A 9,783-nucleotide genomic window follows, 5' to 3' on the forward strand; every position below is an offset into this window, starting at 1 on the left:
GTCCTGCTCTCTCTCTCTCATATACACACTCATTGAGAAGTTAGGAGTCTTTATTGGAGATTCCAGCTCTGAATTAATATTCCTCAGAAATTTCCTTCGCCAACAAATAGAACACCCTCAATGAATTCAAGGCAAGGAAAATCCACTGTCAAGGCCAGTCCATGAGAGCAAGACAAGCCCAGAAAGCCAAGGCAAGTCCACAAGACAAAGAGTAAGTCCAGGAATCAGAGCCAAGTCTACAAAGTCAAAGGACATCCACAGGCAGAGACAAGTCCAGAGTCCACAAAACAATCCAAATTCCAAGTCAAGAGTCATGAGCACAGGAGCACACATGGCCAGAAATGACACATTGTTCCCTTCCTTCTGCTGTGCTAATCAGCCAGCTCCTGGTGCAGCCCATTAAGTTGGAGGGACGAGGCTGTTGCTTGATGAGTAGTTGAACTGTCTTCTGCTGCTCCTGCCTTTTCTCCACTTTATTTATTTATTTTTTTATTTGTCAATTGCTTACAAGATAATAGGTATAAGTAAAAAATATAGTTATGAATACATGGATACATATAAGAAAATTTAAAAATAAATAAAAGAAACAATAGGACAGGGCGGTAGGCACGTTGGTGCACTTATGCACGCCCCCTACAGACCTCTTAGGAAAGGGGTGAGGTCAATAGTCTAAGGTTAAAGTTTTTGGGGTTTGGGGAAAAAAACCACAGTCAGGTAGAGTACTCCGGACATTGACCGCTCTGTTGCTGAAGTCATATTTCCTGCAATCAAGTTTGGTGCGATTAACCTTGAGTTTGTCTCTATTGTTTGCTCTTGTGTTGTTGTGGTTGAAGCTGAACTGTTCATTGACTGGTAGGACATTGCAATGTATGATTTTATATACTATACTTAGATTGGACCAAAGGTGGCGTAGTTCTAGATTTTCTAGGTCTAGAATTTCGAGTCTGGTGGCATAAGGTCTTGGATTAGGTGGAGAAGGTAGTTCCTCTTCATCATTACTGACCAGCTGCAGCTGAATGCTCCCCCACCCGAAGCCTCAGGGTTGTCCTGTTGCAGTTGTGCCTCAACCGCCCCATTCTCATCCAGCTGTTCATCCAATCACTCTCCCTATAGCCACTCCATCTTCCTTGGACTCATAGCCTTTGCTTTGGAGCCTTCAGCCGCCTCCCCTCCCGGTGTATTGGAGACTGGCATATTGTCCTTTGAACTAACATCTGGAGAGGCGTCTGGGGAAGCATCTGGGGGAATAATCACATACATGTTATGCTGCAGGGAAAACTGACAATGAAAGCACCAAGAATGAGTTTTAATAAAAGCTGTGCATCATTCTGAATAGATGTAATTCAGAAGAAAAAATATTTTGTTAAGATGATACGATTGGGTGAATGGAAATGAGATGAGGGTATATGAGCCACTGGCTCATTCAGGAACCTAGACTGAATGCGAATAGTAAATGTGTGATAAGGTTGATTGGGTTGATTTATTTCTAGCACATGGTTAAGTAGCAGTCTTAGTGTTAACTTAAAATGCATGATTTGTTTTAATTTTTTTTTTTGCAAGAAATTAGTGAAGAATTTAAAGATAATCAGAGGCCCCTAATGTGGAACAGATCATTATTTGGCCGTGGAAAGGATAAGGGGAATAAAAGAGAAGTTACATGAAAGTAGAACAACTGCAGAAGTAGTACAAGTCCTGTATGAAAAAATGTTTCCCAACATAATAATAGAAAGCAGACATGCGGAAAAAGAACAAAACAAAATTCATTGCAGACTGCCAGAAAGGCCTGTGGAATTATGCTAACAGAAGGTGTGAGAAAAGGGTGAATGGAGAAGTCATGAAATGAAAGAGGATGTGAATTGGAAAGAATACTGCCCCTCACAAAAAAAAGCATGGGAAAAGGGTATTGTGCAATGTGCTTAAACAGAAAAAAAATGGTTGCAAAGAATACAATCAGATTGAGGAAAGAATGGCTGAGTTGAAAAGAAGTACTTAAGCTCAAATACAAATGTACATGAGTTGACGAATGCTTCAAATTTTCTCATATATGCAAATCATTTTTTTATTTTTTATTTTATTTGTCAATCGCTTACCAGATAATATGTATAAGAATAAACATGAGTATGAATACAGGAAATATGTACAAATAAATGAGGACAATAGGACAGGGACGGTAGGCACAATTGTGCACTTATCAGAGGTGGTATTCAGAAGGTTCTGATCAGTTCTGGAGAACCGGTAGCAGAAATTTTGAGTAGTCCAGAGAACCAGCAAATACCACCTCTGACTGGCCCTCCCCGCATCTATACTCTGCCTCCTGAGCCCCAGCTGATCGGCTGGGTCTTCTTTTGTTGCCCTGCACAGGAGATTGGTGCTGGAAAGCAGGTTAGTGGGGTGGGAAGGGAATGGGATTTTGCAATATCCTTCCCCTGCCATACCCACCAAGCCAAGCCATGCCCACCAAGCCACGCCCACAGAACTGGTAGTAAAAAATTTGAATCACTGGCACTTATGCACGCCTTACAGACCTCTTAGGAATGGGGTGAGGTCAATTGTGGATAGTTTAAGGTTAAAGGAGTGGGAGTTTGAGGATGTAACAACAGATTCAGGCAGTGCATTCCAGGCATTGACTACTCTTGCTGAAATCGTACTTTCTGCAATCAAGTTTGGAGCATTTTACATAGAGTTTGTATCTGTTGTGTGCTCTTGTATTGTTGCAGTTGAAGCTGAAGTAATCATTGACTGGTAGGACATTGTAGCAGATAATTTTGTGTACTATGGTTAAGTCCAACCATAAGTGGTTTATTTATTTATGCCAAAGTCAGTGTATGTGATTCTGAGGATGGTTCTATCCACCCAAGTAGGCCTCAAAGGAGCTACAATACCATTTTTCGAGATAATTTCCAGCAATCAGCATTGTTTCTCATGCCACCACTGTATGTCCTTGGCCTTTTTTAACCCAACAGAAGGCTTCTTTGGGAAGTCCCATTGAGAAAGGAACCCTTGAAAACCACAACAAGGAACAGATCTGCACATATTGAAAATCAAATGAAATACTTAATGTTTTCTAAAGATGCTGAGAGCATAATTTCATGAATAACAATAAAATGTACCTAGCAAAATGCATTTGGGATTCACCATTAATCAATTTTTTAAAAATCCCTGCCTTGTATTTACTGGCTCTTCTGAATTTCTCATAAATGTCAGGAGGTCATGAGAAGAAAAACACAGACACATTTTCTACTAAGGGAAGGTTTTTTCTGCTAATTATATATTTTTTCTATATGGATGGTTATTCAGATGGAAATCCAACCATGATTTTGGCATGAAAAAAAAAAAATCTTTAGCCATTCCTGGTAGATTCTCATATAGCATTTTTAAAAATTAGTTTTATTATACAAATCTCTCAGCTAAGCAGAATCAATACATAAACACATGGATCTTTGATTTATTTATACCTTGTGTATCCAGAAAGACTTACAAAAATGACAAAGTTTAGACAATGCAAACAATAATATTAAAACACAACAGTACAAAACAGCAGATAGACAGGAACCAAAAACTATAAGAATTCTCAAGTGATATAAAAAGCAGTACAACGGTACACTTATTTGGGGAAGGTGCTATATAATGGGTGAACCAAAAGGAAAGGTATCAAATCAGAGAAGACAGCACCAAAAAATTAAAAAGCCTTGGAAAATAAAGAGGCTTTGACCTAAAACCAAATGACATCCAGATGTGTGCCAGTTAATTTTGCATTTGAAATAGGCTGGTCACTACTTTCTTATATAAATGGATGTAGTACTTTAAAAATAGTGATACACAGTTCTTTGTCTGCTGCTGAAAGCCACAGATGTCTCATTCATAATATGAACCATTACCTGAAGTGACAGGAATTACATTCCCCGTTTATTAATTTCTATCTTCTTTCTCCCCGAAAAAAGGCAGAGCTTCTACTTCTGTTATCCTTCCCTATACATACAAGCGATATATTTATTTTTAATGATTACTGATGTTTTCATACCACTTCAGTCTCTAGTCTTCATTTAGCAGCATCCACCTATAATTACATATAACATATATACATTGCAATAATTAACAAATCATCAATATGATAAAATCATAGAAGCATAAATGAATATGGTATAAAGCATAATCAGATTAACAGAGTTGGAAGGGACCTTGTAGGTCATCTAGTCCAACTCTCTGCCCAAGCAGGAAACCCTATACCATTTCTGACAGATTGCAGTCCAGTCTCTTCTTGAAAGCTTTCAGTGATGAATCTCCCAGAACTTCTGAAGGCAACTTCTGTTCCATTAGTTGATTGTTCTGTCAGAAAATTTATCCTTATTTCCAGGTTGAATCTCTCCTTATTCAGTTTCCATCCATTATTCCTTGTCTGGCCTTAAGGTGCTTTGGAAAATAGCTTGATCCCTTCCTCTCTGTGGCAGCCCATCAAATATTGGAACACTAAACCAATGATGGCACTGCATAATTTTAAAATAACCAGATTAATAACTAACTTAGGTATATCACCTATTTGGTCCCCAAATGTGCATGGAAAAAACACAGGTATTAAAAAGCTTCCCAAATATTAAACATGAAGGTGCAGTTTGTATATATATATGATGGAAGGATATTTCACTAAAGGAGAAATCTTTCCCCTGTGGCTGAATGCTTATTGATTGGCATCATCTGCCTCTTTACCTCTTTATTAAACCTTGAAAGGAGGGAAATGATGTAAAACAGGAGATTATGTCTGATGCTGGATTTAAACAGGGTTTCTTCATCAAATCAAACTGACTGTGAAAATTTTCTTCAACAGTCATGCCCAGAGACTGTTGTTATTTCTGTAAGAAAATCCATTAACTAAGAATCTGGTCTTTCTGTAACATTGCATGTCATGTCACGTGTCTTTGTGTGTTACAATTATACATCATAGCGCATCTTGAAAATTCCTGTTTCCTATCATTCCTAAATGTCTCTGGACATCTGCTTTTTGTGACAACGCTACGTGTAATCTTCTAACGTTGATTGTATTAATCTGAAGGTTGACTCCTTAAGAGCTGAGTTTCATAGGCAAGCATGAATCGTGGACTTAAATATGAGAACAATATCAACAATTGCAATCTAATATTCAGTTATAAATCCAGGGAAGAAGCACTTCAGAGATTTCATTGGAATTAGTTCGGGTTTTGCCATCTAAAGCTGGTAAGCTCTTCAGCACTTAGTCAACCCTCCATAATACAGAAGTTAAATATATTTGGCTCCAATATGAACTTCAGTAGGGAACGTTTAATAATCTCAGGGTTTGAGACTATAGTAGAAGGTTGATAAACCAAACAGGAAAAAAACAAAGGCAAACCACTTGTTCTATTTTCAAGAAAATCACACCGATGCAGAACCAAGCTCACCTGAGGGCCATTTCAAATGTTTAAGAATGCCTTGCCAAATTTCTGATCTTTTCCTCTTTAAAAAAAAAAAATCTTTTTCCAGGTTGCTCTTTCATAGTGAGGTAAATTGTAGCAAAAAGGGCATCCTTACAAATTTGTAGGAAAGCGTTCATATTCCTAAGAAACATCTTTCTCACTTGTTTCTACAGAAAGCTGAAATAGATTAAAGTTTCAAAAGCCTTCATCTTCCACTTTAGAGACAATAGCTACTTTCATCTTCCAGAATATACTAATGAATGTGCCAAATGCTCTAGGATTTAAGGGGGAAAAATCCAAAATAGATCCAAGCTGATATTCCTTTGTTCAAGTTAATGGGCTTCAAAAGGAAAGTAGCTTAAATTGGAACAGTGGGGATAGGTTTGAAATGAGTTTAGATGGCCCAGATTCTTACATAGGGAACTGATAAATGTTAAGGTATAGGCAAGCTTGTTTCCTTCACTTAAGGCACCTCAGTTAAATCTACTTTTCAACCATTTTTGCTACATATTATCCTTCTGGAAGTAGCTACTGTATTGGAAATGAGAAACCAACTTCTTTCTCATCTTAAAAATCTATGCAGCTTCATTTCAGTAAATCTTTAGAGATGGCTGGTGGATTCACATATCACACCAAGCCATGGATTCTTTAACTATGGTTTAATGAATAAAACACAGTGAGTTTAGATCAGAGGTCTCCAAACTTGGCAACTTTAAGACTTGTGGACTTCAACTCCCAGAATTCTCCATAGCCTAAAGGTCTAAATGCAGTGAATATGCTATCAGCATAGCTGGCTGGAGAATTCTGGGAGTTGAAGTCCTTAAGTCTAGTTTAGATGATACACCTTGATACACTTTAACATATCACATTATGGTGTAACTTTTGGTATATACTAGACCTAATTCTTATTCTTTAGCTTCAATGAATAGGTATACAGTAACTGTCTGATAATTAACTCAGTATGAGAAATCCAATATACATATGTAAAATCAACATGAGTTTTCTCCACCATGGTGCCTGTGAATGTGGATGATAGTAGTCATTTCTAGTAGAAAACATCTACTATATATCCACTATGGCTTCCATTAGACCCCAGTGTTGATGCCTTCCAGATGTTGGAATCACAATTTTCTTAATTTTCAACTAACAGGACCTGAGAGGTGTCAGGTGATTAACCATATGTTTTGATAAACTATGATTGTAGAGACATTTCCCTTATTTTAGATTCATCACTTTGCAAATAAAAATAGGGACCTGAAGATGGACAAGCTGGTGTTCTTCAAATGTATACCCATAACTAATGGAGAGGAATTGTTGAACATCCTGGAAGATACTCTGCTTTTCCTTTACTGAGATTATTTGAGTACTCAATAAAATCTCAGTGTTTTATTATATATCAAACTGCCTAACTGCTAAGCCAGAACAGACTTACATATTATTCTTCCCATTTATATACTTTTAGCTGAGTTCACAGAGTTGTTAATGTACTTTGTCTTAAAATATCTGAATGAACACCTGTTGTTTTATAAACCCTAGTTTAAAGCTTATGGTACGTGATTTCAACCCAACAAACATAACAAAACACAGAAAAGAAAAGCATGTCTCAGTTCAACATTTGAACCTAATCCATAGTGAACTGCAAACTCTTGTCTTCTCTGTCTCTTAACATTGTTTTGGCTCTGGACAGAGCCGCTAGCTTTGTTTTAGTTGTTCCCGTTAGTAAGAAAACAGAAATAATTTTGCAACAAAGTGCTAGTGCACCCAGATCTTTTAGTTAGGGGGAAATCATCAAAAGTTGTAACTTGAGGTGATGTCTAAATGCAGTGAATATGCTATCAGCAATTTTAGAGGTAGGAAACAGCTTCCCACTCAATTTATCTTCTAGAGGCTATGAGAATAGAGCTCAGCTTTGAACACAGATTAGCAACTCACAACAGTAAATGTTAGCATGATACCTTTCTGTAGAGAATAAGAAAGCATCTTAATAAGCACACACATTAAAAAAACTGGCAACTATTCAACTGGCTTCTGTTGGATTTTTCCCCCTTTAAGATAATAGCTTTTGGCCTTGCCTTCTGAAGCTTTCTAGCTGTTAGTCTAGCTGTTATCAAATGTTGCATTCTTAGTCAAGCTTTAAAAAAAAAACACAGAGAAAGCCATCTCAAACTACATTTCATCCGACACAAATGTTCTTTGTTCGCTCTAAGGGGGTAATTTTTAAAGAGGAATTACTTCAATCCTTCTACAATAATGGTTCACTACATGTAGATTTTTTGCTATTGTAATATTTTTCCTGCTTTTCTATGATTTGTTTTGGGTTTGTACAGCCATGTCAATATGATTAAAATCATACATAGAAGTGAGAGACAAGATATTTGTGGCTTACGCTGTATGCTATATATACAGGAGCTACTTAAAAACCCTTTACAGCAGTGAATTATTGGGTGTGATTCACTGTGTGTTTATTTCTTATGTCACTTATGCAAGATTGATATACAACATAAACTATGCTTTATTTTGTAGGGCTTTAGAGAACTTTGGAGGTGACCTGCAGAATCTATTTCCTGCAGTTCAAAAGTGAAATTATAGTACCTGCTTGCAAATGTCTTAAGGTAGCTGTCTTCTCTTAAGATCCTGGGTAAAGATACAGCTACTTTAATGCATTGCAGATATATCTTTTATATGGCTTCCCATCAGTGGTGGGATTCAAATAATTTAACAACCGGTTCTCTGCCCTAATGATTTCTTCCAGCAACCAGTTCATCAAACTGCTCAGAAACTTAACAACCGGTTCTCCTGAAGTGGTGCAAACTGGCTGAATCCCACCATTGCTTCCCATATATCCCAAAGTCCCTCTGGAGAGGGAATCTGAAGCAGTGAACAATCTAAGTATGGACTGGACTTGGTGTCACTTCCATGTGCTACTTTCTAATCTGATTATTTTATCAGAAATAAGCTCCAATGACCTTATGGTATATCTGGACAACTGCATAACTGGATAGAAGCATTCCTGTCAAACAGACAACAAATGGTCAAAATTGGGAGTGTCCTATCAAATCCTGTACCTGTCAACAGTGGTGTCCCCCAAGGCAGTGTTCTAGGACCAACTCTCTTCATACTCTACACAAATGACCTCTGTAATCATATCATGAGCAACTGTGTTCTCTTCGCTGATGATGTAAAGCTATTCAACACCACAGACAATACTGCTACCCTTCAAAAAAACCTTGACTGTGTATCAGAATGGTTAAACAAATGGCAACTTCAATTCTCAACAAATAAATGCTCTCTTATATATTGGCAAAAAAAAAATCAGAAAATAAAATACAGGCTGAATAGTCAAGACCTTGTTGATGATCCAAACTCTGTCAAGGATCTTGCAGTACTCATCTCTAATGATCTAAGTGCTAGAGCCCACTGAAATTACATAGCCAAAACGGCATTAAGAGTTGTTAACCTAATCTTATGTAGCTTTTTCTCCGGTAATATTACACTAATAACTAGAGCATACTTAATATTTGCTAGACCAATACTTGAATACAGCTCACCAGTCTGGAACCCACATTATGTATCTGATATCAGCACAGTTGAGAAAGTCCAGAAATATTTCACAAGAGTTCTCCACTCCTCTACTTGTTGCAGAATACCTTATGCCACCAGACTTGAAATTCTAGACCTAGAAAACCTATAGTATATAAAATCATACATTGCAATGTCCTACCTGTCAATGAATACCTTAGACTTTCTACTATTGACCTCATCCCTTTCCTAAAGATCTGTAGGGGGCGTGCATAAGCACACCAACATGCCTACCATCCCTGTCCTATTGTTTCTTTTATTTATTTTTTATTTTTCTTATATGTATCCATGTATTCATAACTATGTTTTTACTTATACCTTTTATCTTGTAAGCAATTGACAAACTAAACTAAACTAATAAAATAAAATAAAATAAGAGTTGATTTCTCTCTTTCCCAAAACTCTCACTTGGAGAAAGAGGAGAAACGTGCAAACCCCAACCCAACCTTCAGAGATGGCTCAGGAGGATGGTATGTCTGAAAGCACCCTTGGGACAACCATGACCTGGATGGCTGAGAATCTCCAGACACGATCCCTAGCATTACTTTGGGATCGTTTCTTCTTAAGGTTGGCGGATCGCTTCACGAAGAGTCCCGGACGAGTCGAAAGCTTGCCCATTTTTCTGGCCCTTCAGGCTGCCGATTTGGAAGTAAAAGTTTCCCTTCCCCCAGCCCTCCTTCGCTTGGCAACCCAGCACTACTTTGCCTTATAGGGAAGCTCCGGCTTTCGGTTTCATTTCTCCGAGAAGCGGGAGTGGAAGGAGCCGGAGTCGGGTCTC

The 9,783-nt window shown here is 37.8% G+C and overlaps 1 long non-coding RNA gene across 1 annotated transcript; it reads right to left on the reverse strand.

Annotated features, from left to right (window-relative positions):
- Positions 1-32: 32 nt before the first annotated feature.
- On the reverse strand, positions 33-5,880 carry LOC148125658 (uncharacterized). Its single transcript, XR_015743912.1, has 2 exons — positions 3,879-5,880; positions 33-1,238 (listed from the first exon to the last, which is right to left on the reverse strand). It is a non-coding gene; the product is annotated as an uncharacterized LOC148125658 (long non-coding RNA).
- Between the last annotated feature and the right edge of the window lie 3,903 nt (positions 5,881-9,783).

The sequence above is a fragment of the Pseudonaja textilis genome, chromosome 5 (genome assembly GCF_049901715.1).
Source record: "Pseudonaja textilis isolate UNSWEBS1 chromosome 5, rPseTex1.2, whole genome shotgun sequence".
NCBI classification, from domain to species: domain Eukaryota; kingdom Metazoa; phylum Chordata; class Lepidosauria; order Squamata; family Elapidae; genus Pseudonaja; species Pseudonaja textilis.